Raw genomic sequence first — 19,999 nt, forward strand, 5'->3', positions numbered from 1 at the left:
GAATAAAAATACGATAAATTATTGCTGTATAAATAAAAGAATTCACAGTATGTCGTGTAGTAAACTTTCACTAGACTGTAGGCCCCTATGCTATATTGTATATTTAGCAAGTTGTCCAGGGAACAAGAATATTGTATAACAAAATGATACAATGTACAACTATATGATATTTACAATTCTAGCTGTACTGTGCACAGACGATAGACGAATTTCACAGTTTTACTGTTTCGCACATAAACAACCATCAATATACCATCCTATTTAGTACCATAAACTGACATGAAGGCCTACTAGTATAAGAAGGCCCTAATTCAAGAGGAATACACCTATGTACAATGGATACAACATGTAACGTCATCGACAAGTGCACAATGGCATGTAAAATGATCTCAAATTGTTTAAAAATAATTTCAAAAAAAGACCTGTAATTGAAAAATTGAACAAGCACAAGTACCTGGATAACATAATAATCATGATGGATATCCTCAGTGACATCCGTACCAAATATAAACTATGATCAGGACCATTGAATGGATATGAAATGAGTTTCAAAAATGAAAATATCCAAATGGCGACCGGTATACCTCCGCCATATTACATAGTTCTTAGCAGATGTAGAGTACGCCTTGACAATGTTACACGACAGTTTCACATATTATTGGCAGAAAAATTTGTCACAAAATTTAATGCGTCGAGTGTTTACTTTCCTTGAACTAGGTGTAAATGGATGAGTTTTATTTAAAAGAGAAGTATTGAGGAATTTGTGCATTTTTTACTCGTAAGTTGACCAATCTATTTTCATGGCAATACTTTAAGCGGTTATTTAACAAATCTGCGGAAATTACTGTCATTTTAGTATTTTCACTTGACCTTTGACCATAATGGCCAAAATCTTTCCCTATGCGTCATTGTGTAATGAGCGCATGCAAATACCGCGTTTGGTTTTAAGTTTGTGCATTGGGTATAATCTCCAAGGCACAGTGGATGAACTGGGTAATAATAGATAGTAGAATCTTAACATTTTACCTGACATCGATCCTTGACCTTTGCCACCTCAAGACCCCCAACCCCAACCCCAACGCCCCCCCCCCAAAAAAAAAAAAAAAAAAATCACAAGAGAATCACGGTCGGGCAGTAAGTTTCGTCTGGAAATACATGTACTCACCTTCAGAAATATACAGATATGGGGGAAATGGCAGTATTAGATTTTAACCATTATGATTTAGACCGTTCACTTTGAGCATGTTTACACAAATGTTATATGCTAAAAAAAAAAAAAAAATCGTCCACTCCCACATGCACACAATCATGTCAAGTTTCATGGCCAACGGTTTCAACAAAATTGATTACGAATGAAGGACAGACAAATGCCTCAGGCGACACTTCGTACGTTATAGCGGTGACATACAATCTTCATGTGAATAAAAACTTGGATAGTCTAAAAGACACCGCGAGGAATCCAAAGAAAAAAAAAATATAGCTTTCCCGTCACACTCTAATTTCCCACTTCTTTCCTTCGTTTTGGATCTGTCGGAAAGGGGTGCATCATTACACTTGAGCCACGTCGGTTAGCGCAACGCCATGCTGCGCAGGAAAGGCATGACGAATTTTCAGTTTATCGCAATAAGATATCAAAATATCTTTGGTATACTTCAATAAAATAGACAACGGCAAGGACACTGCACCGTGACTGATATTGGGGATGTCCCAAAGGCAAGCAATATTGACGCGTAGCTGCGCATGTTCAACAATGGGCACTGCGTATGAACTCTGCTCACGCCCGCGTGGTTGACTTTGGTAACGACATGGCGCCTGTAGATCACGGGACCAGCTTTTGACCAATCACAGGCTTCAAAACACATAAGCCGAAAACCGAGTTGGCCAGACTCTCTTAATATACGGCACTGCACTGGAGTAATTTGTTTTTGTCGTGTGTCGTGTCGTTGTGTCGTGTCGTGCTGTCGTGTCGAATGCAGTGTGAATGCACCTTACGACAACGCTTGGACCAAGGTGTTCCTGCATCCCGCATGAACATGGTATATCGTAACACGCGCGTGCGCGCCTTGGTAGTGACGAACGCGCTGCGCGTTCAAGCTACCCCTAGCAGTGCCTAGCTAGCTAGCTAGACACGTCGTACGGCTGGCTACGTATATGAATCATAGATGTACACGACAGTCACGCCAAAGCAATGGATCCAAAAGCAATAACCCTCGTTACTCTTAGGGGAAATTGCCACTTTCTTTCCCTTCATAGACTGGCAGGCTTGAAAACAGGTCAATATGCGGTATGCCTTACTATTAAGTTTCGCTACAATCTAGTGTTTTTTAAGCCTAGAGCATTTCTAGATCTAACAAACGTTATAGTTTGCATCTTGTCTGACATCACGCTCCAGTCAACTTCAGGCCTACTTAGTACTGCAGCACTTGTCCATTGTTAGTGTACGTGAAATCAATGTAGGGTAGCCCTACATATCGACCACCTTCTTTTAAACCGACCGCGTACAATTCGCGCACTGAACACTTAGTACGCACTTCTCTGCGTGCAAAGCACATAAACATGGCTTGGCTTGGAATGTAGATGAGGATGGTGTGGAAAAACGCGATAATTCACTGTTCATTAATGGTTTTAATCAAGGACAAAATTTCGAATGAATTTTTTCACCGAATCGTAATGACAGCACAATGTAATGTCTATGGAAGTTTCTAAAAGGCTTCTAAAACGCTTCGTACAACACGGTGTTCAATACAACTTGGTTTGCGTGCATTGTCAATGCAAAAACAGCGGTCGATCCTAATAACGCGATTTACCGCGGGGAGCTGAAACGAGGCCACGCAATCTCGTCGGCGATATTTTTGCACTGAAACTTCGAATCGAAAAGGAAACAACGGCATTTGATAGAGCTGGATTTTCTCAATCACGTAGGTCAAGTTTTTTACGTGAATTTCAGTGTTAAATATTCTTATCAAGCAAATAAACATTAGGCGGTCGATGAGTAGTAGGTCCAACCCTATGACTGCGGTAGCGTAGGTCACGCGAACAACAAATCTGTAATCCATAGCTTATTTGTGACCCGCGACAACGGTTTCAGGCAAAAGTCGCAAGAGCAAATTCCCTCCTAGGCGGGGTACAAAGATTTTGAGCATTATTTTTGTCGATTTAGGTTTCTTGCAGAAATCGAATCTTTGATATGTTTACTACATCTACACTAAATTTCATAACATAAGACTAAGTTTTTCCTATCGATAATTGAATTTTAAGCACCCTATGTTGGATCGCACTCGTCAGTTTCGAGCTTCTTTCGAACGCCGCGACAATATCCCCAGCGTTGCTACGGCGCAGGGTCTCGCATGCGATTGGCTGGTGCGTCGCATACATTTACATGATTCGGCTTTCGGAGACACCAGGCCGGGGCCCGTTGCAAAAAGCTTACCATTGAATTTCAATGGTAATTACCGTCAAAATTAGGCGTCACAGCCAATCAGCATTAAGGATTATAACATTTACCGCTAGAAAGGAGCGGTAAGTCCAGCGGTAAGGGTTTTATGCAACAGGGCCCAGTTGCAGCGTTTGGGGAATGCTTTGTCCACGCGTGCACGATTACATGCTCCATTGTTCTTGCTATAGTGTTTTATATACGCTCGCTCTGTAGTGCGTGCTCTTCGTTTGGCTTTCTATCCAAACTATTCCACCGCAATGTTCGACAACGGAGGTGAAACAAAAATCATGAAGCATGACATAATCGTGTGAAAAGAAATCTAAATATTCTCAAATTTGTGTACTTGTACAAGTAGTAACTAGAAATGTCGCTTTGGCGACTGATGCCTCCGCCATAATGCATGATTCTTCCAATAGGTGTATAGTACAATGTCTTCACAATGTGTGATGACAGTTTCACATAACTGGCAAAATATCGAAATAACAGGTTTGTCAGAAATACCTTGAATGTTCACTTTCCACGAACTGGGTTTGCTATAATTGTCTATTAAAGAGTGCAGGTACACATATTTGGGGGAATTGAAAATTTTTACTTGACTTCTGACCGACCTTATCATAAGTTTATGCATTGAGTATAATTTTCAAGGCATGAAGAAAGAGTGTAATTACAGTACAAAATATATCTTTTTTTCATTTAAACCTGACCTCTGACCCTTAACCTTTGACCTTTGACCTTGTGGCTGGAAATTTCCAAGAGAATCTCCATTTAGTAATACATGTACATAATTTAAATTTTAAAACTAGTAATGCAATCATTGCATATACTAGAATATGAGGGAAATAGTAACATTTTGAGGAGTTGACCTTGACCTTTGACCCCCTGACTATTGACCAATGACCCCTAAATTCCCTAGATAATCCCTGCCAGTCAGTACATGTATATGTACCAAGTTCCATGAAGATACATTGAACCATTTGTGAGAAAAGTGATATTGCAGCATTTTCATCTAACCTTTGACCTTTTTGACCTTTGACCTTATGACATGAAACTCACTCTGGAGAATCTTTACGCGGTAGTACATGTCTACACTAAGTTTCAAGAAAATAACTGCGGGCATTGCATAGATATGGGGGAAATAGCAACATTTTCAACATTTGACCATGACCTTTTGACCTTTGACCTCTTGTCAATGTCACTAAAATCTACTCAACTAATTATCCCATCAAACATCATCCTTGGACCAAGTTTGGTGAAAGCTGCTTCATCCAGTTTTGAGTTATCACGTAAACAGATAAATTTTAGGATTTGACCTTGATCTTTGACCTTTGACCTCCGTCCGATTTCACTGAAAAATTAATCAAGTAATTGTCCCATCATACATCATCCTCCAACAAAGTTTGGTGAAATTTGCTTCATCCAGTCTTGAGTTATCGCGTAAACAGATACAATTTCATGATATGACCTTGACCTTTGACCTTTGACCTTCAGCCGATTTCACCCAAAATCTAATCAAATCATTACCCCATCATACTTCATACTTGGACCAAGTTTGGTAAAATTCCAGTAAATATTACTCAAGTTATCGCGTAAACGAAAGCGGACGGACGTACGTACGTACGGACGGACGGACGGACGGACAACCTGAAAACATAATGCCTCCGGCACCACTTCGTGGCGGAGACATAAAAATTATGACAGCAGACTGACTCAATGGAATGTAGATGAGAGGAAAGGAGCGGTGACATGTGACCAATTATATTCAAATACTACACGTCAAAAGATGGCACCAAATTAACGAGTCGTGTTTGTTTGTTTGTTTGTTTTAATTTAATTAGCACCACCGAACAAAGCAACATATGCTTGTCTTCAAAAAGTAAAACAAACAGGAAGCGTGACCCTTGCCAGCACTAGCAATTTTTTTGCCTTCAAAAAGGTCACCAGTGATAAAGACAAATCAACCACAATGAAACGCGATTTGTAAATGTGTGGATTTGCCACCGCTCCTGTTACATGCACACGGTCATAGCGCGTGGATGCCATTGCGTAATGCGTGCACTATGCACAATGTTCATGTACATGTACACCATACGTGCAATTATCGTATTCGCCATCTTGAAAGACGTACTGGTAAACAAACCCGAGCGAAACGCATTGTTTTTCGGCTCCATACGCTGAGCTCAGAGGAAGGTGCCCGGGAAATTTGACTCTCTCAGTTAGCCAATCAGAAGGCGATGTGCATGGTTGCTAGAGGCGGACCCTAACATTGATTGGCACCATCGTACGGATGGGTGATTCTCCCCTCGCATCGCCGCTCGGACATTGTTTGAGAAAGAGGTGAATCTTCAAAGCCTGTTTTCTCGCAATTTTGTCAGGCTAACAACTTAAAAAGTGCATTTTATTTCTCTTTCTATGCCCACTTATGGTGCCGAAGAATACAAGTGTTTTATATCAATGCAAAGCTTAGGAAATGGGCAATGTGATTCAGTGAAAAAAAAATGAATTTTCAAAATTCCCGACTTTTGCCTGAAACCGTTGTCGCCGGTCACATTTTGTTTTTCATTGTAATAAGCGGTTAGTTGGCTTGGATCTATGGGATTGATCTCGAGAAGTTTAATGAATATCTAGGATACCGTCCATAACGATGGCATTTTCGATCCAATCCTACAGACGTCAGAAATTGACCAATACAAACACTTTTACAAGTTTACTTTTGAATACCGGTAGGTGCGGTACCGTAACGGGGGCCTGTTTCACAAAGGTCGCACTTAGTAAGTCAGACTTAGCGCTAGTCAATCTTAGTCTAAGTGCGACTTTTTAAGTCTGTTTCACAAAGTCAATCTTAGGTTAAGACTGACTTATTCGATTTGAATAATAATGTACAAGCCAAAAATATGCAAATTAGCCATTTGTTGTCTGCTGATGATTTTTGAGTAATTTCTGGAAGGGAAATTGCTTGATTTTCTGCAACTACGATTCATATGACATTACTGTATCATTCGTTATTCAAAGTGCTCATTTACTGACTCATGTTATTTTTCTTTTGTACATGAATAGCCGCTCGTTTGATGATTATTTTGATATAAGAGATGTTTTGTGCATGAGGCCTCTTTAATCCAGTCCCACATGTTTATATTGGACTGTGTGAAAGTTAGGATGAGTAGCCCGGTAGCTCGCAGCAGCTAGCTGGCACTGATATGATCTCTGCATTCTGTACAACCATTCACTTTGCACAATTAACTGTGGACCTTGGTAGAAGAGGATTCTGGCTAGCCTCTTGTTGCACACGAAGAGAATTTTTCTTTTCCAACTAGCTTGTAGTACTAGGGGTGGTCTAAACTACAGAAGTGAGTGTAGCTTAATCTTTTAGTCATTAGGTAAGTCCTTGAAATTATGTAATTTGAGCAAGAGATGATTCACCGAAGGTTAGCATGGTTAGGAAGGGACTGAATATTATGAACTCTGTGTGTGTTGTAAATTTACCGGTACTTGTATTGTAATTTGAAGAGTCTGTTCATTACTACTAGTAGCAGTACTATGTCATTAGACAATGTCTACATTTTTATAGCCCGACCAGACGCTGTTAAAGTCCAATTGCTGGGCCCCGAGTTGAATTGGGAAGTAATGATGAATTTATGCGTTTTCGGATTTTGGAATGTGTTTGGGAACTGCATCAATCAAGATTAGGCATAGAAACTACTAGATCTCTAACGTTTTCTATGTATACGTTACTGTAGCCTTTGATGCGAGGCAGAGGTGACTTGTCTATTGGCTAACCGTTTTCTCTAACTGACACAAAATGCTGGGGGGGGGGTTGTTTTGTTTTATTTTGCTTTGTGTTTTGCGTCCAGGAAAAAAAAAAGAGCATTCATTAAGATGCAACTGGTACCGTAGAAATGGAAACTTGGCTAATTTCATTGGCAGTCATGTGTAGAGGTAGACCAATAAATCTGCCTCTTGTCGGGTAGCCTCTTGTTAACTGTTTGTATACGGTCGCTAATACAGTCGACCGTATTACAGACTGTACTGATACAATTACTATTAGGCTACCGAACAAGAGACAGATTTATCGGTCTATAACCAGTTAGTGTAGATAGACACAGCCCCGTCCTGTACACAAGAGATATACTATTTCTAACAAGTATAGGTCTAACTAATTTGTTAGGTTTTCCCAATTTGTTGTGAATGCATGATATTTATATTAGGCATGCATTAATATTCATGGGTAAGCAGCTAAGAAGATAACACAGGCAAGAAAGGATTAGTAGAAATATAATTAATTTCCAAAGTCCAGATACATGTAGATTGTAATAGCCCTATATGAGCTAAAATTTTGGTTTAACCCGTTCCATACTGAATTCTAAAATACCCATAGACTTAATATGCAGGCCACCAGGTTCCCGTACGGAATGGGTTAACAGTTCAAACTATCAGTAGGTAGGGATCTATTCTAGCATGACTATTTTTAATTTGGAACATTGTTCAGTGAATAGTGTAGGAGTAGACCCTCTACGAAAGTAGTGATTCTCTAGTTTGTTAAAAATACTGCCCTCTCACTCAGGATAAGATAAAGTGGAAGAAATTAATGAATATTAGGAGTTGATTACGCTTTTGAACTTCCCATTTTGGAATTAGTGTCTGACTTTACGCATGGCTTCAGGCCATGCGTAAAGCTACGCAGGACTTGGTGGGACTTACGCATGACTTAGAGCTTTGTGAAACTGGATTTAAAGTCCTGCGTAAAATTACGCAGGACTTTGGGATTTAAGCAGGGTTTGGGGATTTACGCATAACTTAAGTCAAACTTAGATCTTTGTGAAACACCCCCCTGTATTCCCAGTAGAGTTGTGTAGTAGGGGCCTACTAGACTACTGGGGCCTACCGTTACTTAACTTAAGCTGAATCGCCGGTTATTCTGTCTTTACTCAGTTTTCTATTTTTCTAGATTTGATTCGGCATAGACATTCGTTAAGTCTGTACTATGAGGAATCTAGAATCTACAGGTTAAAAGCTAAATTATAACCATTCAGCCCTAGAAATAGATCTGAAACTTAGATCTAGATCTGTGATCTATACTACTAGTACTATTACTAGACATTATAGGCTATAGACTTTATAGACTTACCGTTAGTCATTAGATAGGCAGGTTAGGCTTTACGTTGTTCTTAGATCTACTATAACATCAGTAAAATTAGTACTAGACCTAGATCCCCAATAGACAGTCTGGTTCTAGATTTAGCCCCTACCTGGGTATAGAGTCTAGATCTAGAGTCTAGACTAGAAACTAATTTTCATTGATATTACTAGTCTGTTAATGACGCCCCAAAATAGACTTCTGGATGTTATATAGACCTAGACAATCGAGTAGAAAGACTTCGAGAGTTCTAGTACGATTTAGGCCTGCGTATAGAGATTAACGGTTATAACACTACTACCCTAACGTTAGTACTGTAGTAGGCCTACAGTAGGAGTCGACACAAACGAGACGTAGGGTCTATTTTTTTATTTCTAATAAAGCTGTTAATAATCTTTTAGTCAGGCCTAGCTCCTAGTATTCTTTAGTTTAAATAGAGTTTAGGCCTTCAGCCAAAAGGGTCTAGGCATACTATTACTTTGGGCATATAGAGTAGGAATGATGAAATCAGTAGGCCTATCGTATGCAGATCCCTACGTACCGCTCCTTAGTCTCTAGATGTCTAGTGTATCGTTAGGCCTGAATAGACTACGGTCTAGACGGTCTACAATGTAGTACCTGTAGTCTTGATGAACAATATAGCTTAACATCTAGTCTAATATTATTCTTAATCCAAATGCAATGCTTCATGAGATCGACAATCACACATTCCAAGCAGCAGCAAGGCTTTTGATGTAGCGGTACTTCTTGTGCCGCTAAATAATACTGAAACATGAACACAGACTGACAACATTGGGGAAAGCAAGTTATTTTCCACGTATGAATGAATGGATTAAATGAAATGGAGTGTGAATCAATAATGATGACTTTATACAATACAAATATTTCAAAAAATTGTACTCGATCTTAAATATTCATTGTTTTGACACTGCATCCGCTGAATAGTAAGGGGTTGGATGGTAAAATCCGATAGACAACCCGCAGAAAATAGACCGAGATACGTAGTTCTGGCTGATAAACCACGTGTTTATCAGCCAGAACTGCGTATCTCTAGGAGATACGCAGTTCTGGCTGATAAGCACGCGGTTGACGACGAAAAGAGATACGTAGTTCTGCCTGAACCCCCCCCCCCCCCCCCCCCCCCCCCCCGCATGGCCAAAGACTTAGGCAGTTCTGGCTGATCAACCCGGGCACGTGACCAGAGATACGCAGTTCTGCCAGATTACGATCGCAAAAATTTGGCGACGATTAATCTGGCAGAACTGCGTAAGTTTTTTTTTTTTTAAATTGGTAATTATTACTACTTAAAAAGGTCAAACTGTCATTTTTTGTTGTTGCTGGAAATAGATTCTTTAGACCAATTATGACCAAGAAAAGAGGGAAAATGCAACCCATCGTATCCCAGTTTAGAAAGGTGTAACATTGAATCTTTAAACCCGATTTCTGGCGTAATGTGTTTAAGGAGATACGCAGTTCTGCCAGATTACGGCCGGACGCCATTTCATTACTCAAGATTTGTCTGAAAGTTAGGTGCACTTTGGTTCTGCAAACATCTGTTCTCACAGGGTATTTTAAGAGTGCTGTTTCATCAGTGAAATAACTGCCTGTTTGTGATCCCATTCAATATCCACCATTAATGCACCCTTTTCACACCAGTAAAACACGAGCAGTGATCCAAAATGATAGAATTGCTACTTTTTCCTTCTTTTTTTTATTGATGGAAAGCTATAACGTTACCTCTTTCATTCAAACACATCGATTTTCCTGATCTTTTATTCTAAAGGCATATTAAAGCAAAAATGAAATACATATGGAACGAAATTAACTTAGAAACAGTCAGTGCCAATTTCTGGAACAAACCTCTTTATCAGCTTCTTTCTGGTTGTTTCCCTCATGTGAAGTGAACAGCTGAGGACCAGATTGAATATGAAAAAAAGAGAGACAAATGTGGTTCTTTGATGAAAAGAAATCAAGCTGAACCACAAACATTTGGAGAATATCATTCTGTTGGATGATTATTGTTTGAGATACACAATACCAAATAGTACAAATGGCCTTGGAAAAAAAAAAAAAAAAAAAACGCTGGAGGAGAAAGGAAAAAGAGAGAGCAACATGTAGATGCAAACATTTCAAAAAAAGCTATCTGCGTGCAGGGGCAGATTCAGGGATTCCGTTAAGGAAAGGCGCCTTTGCACAATTAAAGGGGGCGCACGCGCCCCGATTTTTTTTTTTCTCTCCTCCCCTTGAAAACATTTTCAGGACATTAAAATCATCGGCTTTTGCAACATTAAAAGGAGAAAGATTGGGTTAACAGTTAATTCCCCCCTTTATCGGTGTCATAATCCAGGGAGTAATAACGATTGTCGTTTATAAATCTGCATGTTTTATAGTGTAGATAAACAATTGTTAAACCAAATACAGTATACGCTGTAGGACCAAAGGATATCTTATTACAGACGGACTTCACGGTCTCAAAACAAACCCATTTCCATTTGATTTTTTTTTTTCGAACTTACCTCATTCTTAACGTGTCGTACAGTAAGGGAATTCAGACAGGGCAGATGTGAAATGGAGTAAAGAATACTTGCTGACATTGTCATTCCGGAGAGAACCAATCGCTCGATCTAGTGATTGTAAAAAAAAAAAAAAAAAAAAAAAAAAAAAAAAAATTAATACAATTGTCAGCTGACTTTGGTTCCTGGTAGAAGTCATTGCCGGTAGAATCACTTTAGACAACCAAAAAGTAACCTGCAGAAAATATAATACACTTCCAGTCATTATCCAGTAGTTTGATTTATACTTTGCTGTAGTTGTTTTATATCGTGATATAGATTAAATAGTGAGCTACAATATGCACGTTACCTACTGTGCTCCAGGAGATGAAATGGAAAAGTTGGAAGGGTCATGCAATAATTATAGTCACGTAAAGCAAATCAAATTAAATTGCTATCAAATATGAAAGAAAATTCGAATATAAAACAGCTCTTGATACGTTATTCTTGAGATCAGGATTTTTTTTCAAGGTGATTCTTTGAAAAATTAAACGGATCAAATTCAGAATTTCATATCTTTTACATTTTGTGTTGAACTGTCATTTCTGGCTAGACACTTTCTACTAATTAAATACACGAAAATCATGATCAGCATTCATCTGAAGCACCACATTTTCATTTCATTTTTTTTTTTCATTTCATTGGAAGAAATACACGCACACACATGTGTGAGCGCGCGCGGCGGCGCGAAGATATGAGGTAAATTACGCAGAATATGATCTCTCATGAAGAACAGATTGATTACCACCAGCGTATGATTTCATTTTGATTCGACGCAACAAATCAGAAACAACAGCAACGAAGCTAGCATATATATATATATATATATATATATGTAACCGATTACAAAAAAAAAAAAAAAAAAACACCTAGGTTACCGTAGATTTCAAAATCAATTCTTCGGTCGATTAACAGGAAAATCAATTATACTATAGATACAAATTGGGAAAAAATGAGCGATCAAAACATAAATACACTTCATATAAAAATACTTTAATTATGATTTTACGTTCCGAAAAGAAAAAAAAAATTATTATTTTAAGCAATTGCAAAGATATAACTTTCATATGAAAAACTCTTTAAATGTGACCCGCTACAACAAAATGGTCCTAAAGTCGCGCACGGTCGAAGCCGTGAAAATCGAGCTTGAAGTCAGAGCATCAAAATTGGTCAAAACTTACGATTTTCTGAATTTGACATATTATTGGAGTCTGACATGTCTTCTGTCATCTGTCAAAATTTTGAAGCAAAATGTTTAAAAGAAAGACCAACAAATAGCGTTTTTCTGGGTCATGTTTTTTGGCGTTTCAACAAAGCAGAAACTGGTTCGAACATTTGGATTCAGCGCCACACATAGGCTCCGCCCCTAACAACGACCAGAGTGATCTCATTGGTCAGTTTGCTGCTTGCCGCTTACCGAAGCGTGAAGCTCGCACACTGCCCAGTCGACTGGTGCGTGCTGGCGGTGCGCTATGCCCAGCCGCTTCTCCTGGCATCCTGGTCTCTGATTGGTCGGTGAGGAGACCACCAACGCTGTGTTTGAATGAGCATTTCGGGGGTTGCTAGGGCTTGCCTTCTTATTGTCCGGAGGTGAAAACTGGACTTGCGTGTCCCTTGATCGTGATTGCGTCGCAAGGAGAACTTTTAGGGCGCTTTTCTAGAAACAGTGATTTCCCAGACGTCTCGACATGCTCTCTTTTAAACATCGATATCTCCGCAGCCGATTATTTTTATAAGATGTGTTATATATCAATTTAAAGCAGAAAGATTAGGGAACTGTGTCATGTAATTTTCAAATAATCGACCTCGCCCGACTTTAGGATCATTTTGTTGTAGCGGGTCACAAATGTTTTAAAGCAATCTATGAATGTTTCAAGTAAACATTCAGCTTTTGAATATCAAATTGAATGATGAAATCATCAGTGACCCTGTTCACATTGCATTTTTTTTCAATTCTTATTTTTCAAAGATAGGTGAAAATTACGCTCAAAATATCATTGTGTCAGAGCATTTCACTGAATATTTAGGTCAGTGTAATCCCAATTCTGTTTATTTTACTCCAACTAATAGGCATGAGGTTATGGATATTGTATCTTCCTTTAAAGAACAAGATAGGTTTTGGTTATGATGATATAGATAATTGTATTTTTAAAGGTGTCATATTTTCAGTTGCTGATCCACTTGTTCATATTTTTTAATTTTGTCAATTTCTAATGGTGAGTTTCCTGAAAAGATAAAACTGGCCAAAGTAATTCCATTATATAAGAAGGGTGACAAATCTAAAGTCAGTAATTATCGTCCAATTTCATTATCATCATCGTTGTCCAAAGTCTTAGAGAAACTCATTTCTAAGAGAACTATTTTTTTGAAGTTGCACAATATTTTGACTAATTCTCAATTTGGTTTTCGAGAGATGCATAGTACAACTCATGCTCTTCTATATTTTGTTGATAAAGTAGCTCACGCAATTGATAATCACTCTCATTGAATTACTATTTTCTTGGACTTCTCCAAGGCCTTCGACACAGTCGATCACGGTATTCTAATCCACAAGTTATCACATTACGGAATGCAGGGGAAGGCCTTGGGGTGGTTCAAGAGTTATTTAGGAAATAGAAGACAATTTGTTACAATTAAAGACAATTATTCAGTAATAAGAGAAGTGAATTTTGGCGTTTCACAAGGAGGTTTATTAGGGCGACTATTATTTATTGTTTATATTAATGATTTTTGTCAGGCATCCGAAGTACTGTCCTTTATCCATTTTGTTGACGATACCAGTGAGTTTTTTTGCCCAAAATGATGCTAATTTTCTTGTTCAAAAAGTTAATACTGAATTACAATATCGTTGAATGCCCCCAAAAAGAAATATATGATTTTTAGTAATACTGTTGACACTTTGAGTACAGGTATAGTTTTGCATGATTTCCATTTTGAAAGAGTTTCACATTTTAAATCCCTTGGAATTATTGTTGACGACAAACTTTCCTGGAAGTTACATATTGACTATATTTCCAACACAATTTCACGTAATACAGGTGTTATAAATAGAATGAAATTGCATATCCCACAAAAATCATTACTAATGTTATATTCGTCATTGATATTGTCTTATCTTAATTATGGTGTTTTAGTTTGGGGCAACACTCAACAAAATCTACTGGATAGAGTGTTCCTTCTATAAAAGAATGCTCTCCGTGTCATTTGTTATCCTTTCATACCCTTCCACTCAAAGTTATTATTTGCCGCTAATAAGCTGCTAGAAAATTAACGATTTGTATTTATTCAATTTGGGGCAATGTATGTATACGTACAGCAACAACTCACTCCCCTTCATTTTCGATTCTATGTTTCAAAGAATGTGATCATAGTCCTTATAACTTTCCGTATTTGCATTAAAAGATTTGCAAAACTGTGCACAATTCTGATGTTAGCCGCCATTTTGATTTTTTTTTTTAGGGTTCTGTGGTAAACTGGGACATTGCTCTCCCATCTTCCCCTTATCTATTCAAAGTTATGATAAAAACATCACTGATTTTCTTATTATTCTATTTGAATTTTAGGCGCCTGAATTATAATTTTCTTTTATGGACCATAATGGATATATCGGGATGAATCTCTTTAAGTATACACGTTATCAGTCTATAGTTATTGTTCTTCCATTTTGACTCAACAATGTCCCATTTCACCCCGTTCAGAAGTTTGTCTTTTTAATGTATGTATACATGTGTGTGTGTGTGTTGTGTGCTGTGTGTGTGTTATGGAATCCAAACACGTATGAAAGTTGTAGGCCAAGGAACATGAGGAATGTGAAGTAGAAACCCATCATAATTGTCATTATAATATTAAAAAATTCATCAAATCACAATTTTTGTCCCGCGTCACCCCACTCTTGAGATCCCCTATCACACTTTGGGAAAACAGTTTGTAATATAATAGCAGCACGGAATAACACTTAATATGGCATAGCTTTACGTTTGATTAAATTGTATATTTTATTCTCTCTTGTTTCTTTGTTTTTTGAACAGGGTCTGAAATTCAAATAAAACGAAAACAGAATATAATTACGTGATACTTATATACTAAACGCATGAAGTAAGCGGCGAAATCGATATTGTGAAGTGTAAATGTGATTTTGATCGTGATATTTACTTTAGAGGGATCTAAATAACAGAAGGTAAACCTGAGAAATAAATGACCCAAGTAGGGTCTATAATAAAGATACACCTGAAAGATAATCTGCATCTGAACATTATACTTACTAACATTGCGAATTATGTATGTTTTGTACCACCGGTAAACGCATACAGCGTCTCATGAGCTGTACTGCATTGTGCGAAGGAAATAAAGGTGTAGGCCTAATTGCAATACTAATATGAGCTTTGTCACTTTATGTGAATTGCGCGGGCCCTGGCGTGGGCACTGAACCCCAAGCTTAGTCACGTGATCTAACTTCGCGAAGTTAGCGGAAATCACACTTTGGTTTGCGAAGTTTAATAGCTCGAGCTGGATTTGCGATAGTTGCTAGATGACAGTGGGAATGGGCAGTGTAATATCGCGAAGTTCACCAAGCAACCTCCAAACAAAAGTAAGAGAAATACTGCACATGTACTTCAGTAAACGCATATCGCTTGTTTATTTATTTTTGTTCATTTTCCATCTGAGAAGATGGCTGGATAGTCCATATTTAGCTACGAAAAGCTGGTCTGCCGTAGGGTCCAGTTGGATGTGAGGTGGGACCACCTCGCCTGGTTAAACACCCTGCTCTTTGCGATGAGTGAATGGAGGGGGATCTTTTACATGCATGAGTTGTTATTCTCTCATACACGGGACCTCCATTTTATGTCTTATCCGGGGGACAGATTGTTTTGCCTCTTGCTAGAGGGAACGGTATTCTTGCACACAATATTGCTCAATCCAGACTCGGGTTCGAACGCGGGCCGCGTGATCGTGAGACAGACGCGCAACCGACTGAGCCAACTCACCGCCCTCGGTACTGACTTGTATGTGATTTTTTTTTTCTTATTGCACTTGCATTGTCTCATATCTTCGCGCAGTAACAGCGCGTAATAATCTTGCATCTAACTGCGCAATGTGAGCTAAAATTACACTTTGGTTCTCCTGCTGAACTAGCGAAAGTCGCAAGGTGAACTTCGCACTGACGTCGCAGTTGCTATAGTGAACTTCGCGGTTCTAGTACATTTTCGAAGTTGGACTGGCAATGTGAATTGGTCTCATGACAGTGCGTCAAAAAAAAAAAAATCGCACCTCTATATGTGACCGTGCACCACAGAACAAACAAAAAGTCGCACCCCTTGATTTCACGTGAGGACTCAAAACAGGTGAAATGGGTAACTATGTCAATCTTCAGTTTTCCTATTTTCTGAACGGGCTATCTTTCTTCTACATTATTCTTTAGTTTTGGATCATAACACGAATGGGAAAGTGTGTTTTCAGCAGTTTTTCTACAACCCTTTTTGGGGGAGAGTATAAAATGATCAGGATGTATTAGAGGCCCCTTTTTATTTCTTGAAATCTTTTGTACACTCTTCATTTTCAAGTCTAATAACTTATGAAAGGATAATGCTACTGCTTTGTAAGTTGGCATCAATCATGGACAGCATATGTTGATAGAACTTACTCAATTTAAGGTCAATCTAATAATCCCTTCACTGTTTCTGCTCCGATGGTTGACATACTGTGTTTTGTCCCTTTCGCAGTGTGTGCTTTCTTTCCAGTATTTAGATAGGGTAGGGGAGTCCATTTGAATTGAGTTATACATAATTTTAAAGCTTAGGGTCTGCTCTTTCAGAATCTGCCCTTAAGTAAATATCCTTGTCTGGCGACTTTTTGTTTGTTTTGTGGTGCAGGTTTTTTTAATCTTTTTTTTTTGTTTAACGCTAGGACTATGAAAACAAAAGTGGTAAAACTGGTCAAACGAATCAAATTAGGTTTTCCATATTCTTTTTAATTCAAAGATCTTTTCTTCTTCTACATGACCCTCGGACTATTCTCACCTTCCTAGTAGTGGTTGGAAAAAGAAAAAATAGAACAACCAATGAAAAAACTAGAAAGTGTTTGAATTTTCATGTGTTAAAATGTCATCCCAAATTGCTCTCTGTTATGCCTAAGTGATATTAACGTTCTGAATGAGGGGAGTACACTTGATAGAATATTGACATAAAGTCATGACGATAGTATTGTGCAAATCCAAATCAATCATATCAATAGGAGATATGAAACACAGTGATATCATCGCCTCAACTTACTTTTTTTCATGTGATTTTATGGCCATTCGAATGTTGTTTGAACATAAGCCTTAATCTATAAGATTAGTCACAGAGTGTCGTCTTAATAAAAAGGATACATTTGATTCATTCACCTTAGAAAAAAAAAATGTGTTAAATTGTAAGAACAGTACTAAATGAAGACAGAACATGTAAATACCCTTGCTCGCCCTGCCTCCAATGGTGAAGATTCAGCCTCAAACTCGAGCGGTTCGATGTATGCCGTCTCAAGAGTCTGGAAATGTGGCATTACACTGGTGCTCTTGACGTATGCCTGCAATGCATCAGCCGACGTGACAGATACCCCATGGTGTTGTAATGGCTGGAGCTATGCAGAATCGAAGCAGGAGTACGACAAGACGAATTAATACTCTAGGATTAACAAGCGATGTTATTTTTTTGCACACTTTACACTAGATACATGACGCATACATACAAAGTGGAAACGGATTCCAGTCATAAAACAATACGTTACTTCGATAATTGTGATAATATTAATAATACAAATAATAAAAAAGTAATAATGATAATAACAACAATAAATAATAACAATAATAAAAATGATGATAATAATAATGATAATGATAATAATAAGGTTAATTCATTTGTAGAGCGTATTCTACATTAACGTATTATATGCAAATGCGCTAAAATAATAGAATGATAACAGGCTATGGCTGACATACATCATTCAGGAGAGCTGGTCTTCAGATACTACATTATTTGCCAGAATTCCAGTATAATGATAAATATCATATCAGTGTAATGATTTAAGGAAAAGTGGTCCTGGTGTGGGATATCAGGTAAATCATATTTCTTGCTTTTTGGTTAAGATGAATTGAAAAAGAGTTTCATTCGTACTGAATTATTCAAGAGTATAGAGAAACCAGTGATCAACTTTGGGGCTTTACATCATCACCTTATCCTATTTATATTATGTGACCGCCATAAGTATCAAATTTTTGAGAACAACATTTTCTTGCCGGTTTTTTTTTTCGGATACTTTCTATTATTATTTCAGTATCACCATCTTGTGTGCTTTTGACTTTTCGGGGAATTTTGGCGCAGACCTTAGCATCAGTTGAGATATAATTTAACTTATTATGCAGCGTCTCAGGAGGGCTAAATATATACCAACAAATCACCACTCTTCACGGAAAATACAAATTAACTGTAGAAAAATGTACGGTATATATCGCACCAGTGGTAGCTTTCAAGAAAATGGTCTACAATATACAATATCATTGATCAACATATTCTTTATTTGAACTGAAAGAAGAAATCTTACGTATCTTAATGACTTATTCCAGAGTACTGAGAATATGGCTTTATACCATCGCTCAATCTCATGTGAGGTATGTAATCGTTAACGACATCAATGTCGTAAAAACATACAAAATCTAACATTTTTTTTTCTGCCATTGTCTCTTGTCATCTCTACGCTGATACACTTGATATAAACGATTACAATAACAAGATACCGTTGTTCCAGATGCTGATGCCGTAAGGGCGAGAAAGAACTTGTCTGGTATGTTGACATCCAGTAGCTCGAGAGTCTTTAGCTTTGGCATGGAGGAGATGCTCTTGGCATATGCCGTTGATGCAGCAAGCGAGATACCAGGCCCTCTAATGTGACGTATTGATTCCAGCTATATATGCATTATACACGTAGTAGGTGGGTGAAAATAATGCGAAATTGTATGGGGAGAACACAAAGTTGTGATTGAATGACTGACTGTTTCATTCCTGAAATCAAATACCGCAAGATCCCCTTATCCAAGTCGTCTTGTACGTGACGTATTTGTTCAGGCATGCAGGATCGAAATATATATATATATATATATATATATATATATATATATATATTATACACACACACACACACACACATATATATATATATATATATATATATATATATTTATATATATAATGACCGTGCACAACAAAACAAACAAACCAAGCTATCTTTATTCTACACTAATGCTTAGTTTGAGATCTTAACACGAATGGGAAAGTGTGTTTTCAGCATGATTTCATACAACCCTACAACGTTGTGAGCGCTAACAGCACTGGTAGCGACGACTTTGCCGCACAGAAGAGTGATGTTAGTTAAATTCACTAACATCGTTGTTACCCTAAAATCCGCACAGAAGCTTCCAACAGTGGTGCTGTTTTATCAGCTCACTAACAGTGCCAGGGACACCGATAGTGACGATGTTAGTTAATATTTTCTTGCGAGCGCTGTAACTTCATTCTTCTCCTCTTTTATACCATGTGGACATTCTTCAAAATAGATCGACCTAGACCTATTCAAGAATGTGGCGGGTAGTGGGCGACTTGAATTTTGCCGTGAAAAATGTTCGTGAAATTCGGATATCATACACTGCAGCAGTATTGTTATCCAGCAGTGACTTCAAAAACTTTGAAAGAATTCATATTCCAAACTGTCACTGATCATATCAATGTGTTCTACTAATATTGCTGCATTCACTCAATCCACATTTGTAGATGGACTTATTTTCTAATGAAATAGACTACATACCCATTAAAGCCAATGATGATGAACTTTATTATTACAAGTATTGTATAA

This window comes from Diadema antillarum, unplaced genomic scaffold (assembly GCF_040938485.1).
Source record: "Diadema antillarum isolate AM-2024a unplaced genomic scaffold, OU_Dant_1.0 seq00000791_RagTag, whole genome shotgun sequence".
NCBI lineage: Eukaryota > Metazoa > Echinodermata > Echinoidea > Diadematoida > Diadematidae > Diadema > Diadema antillarum.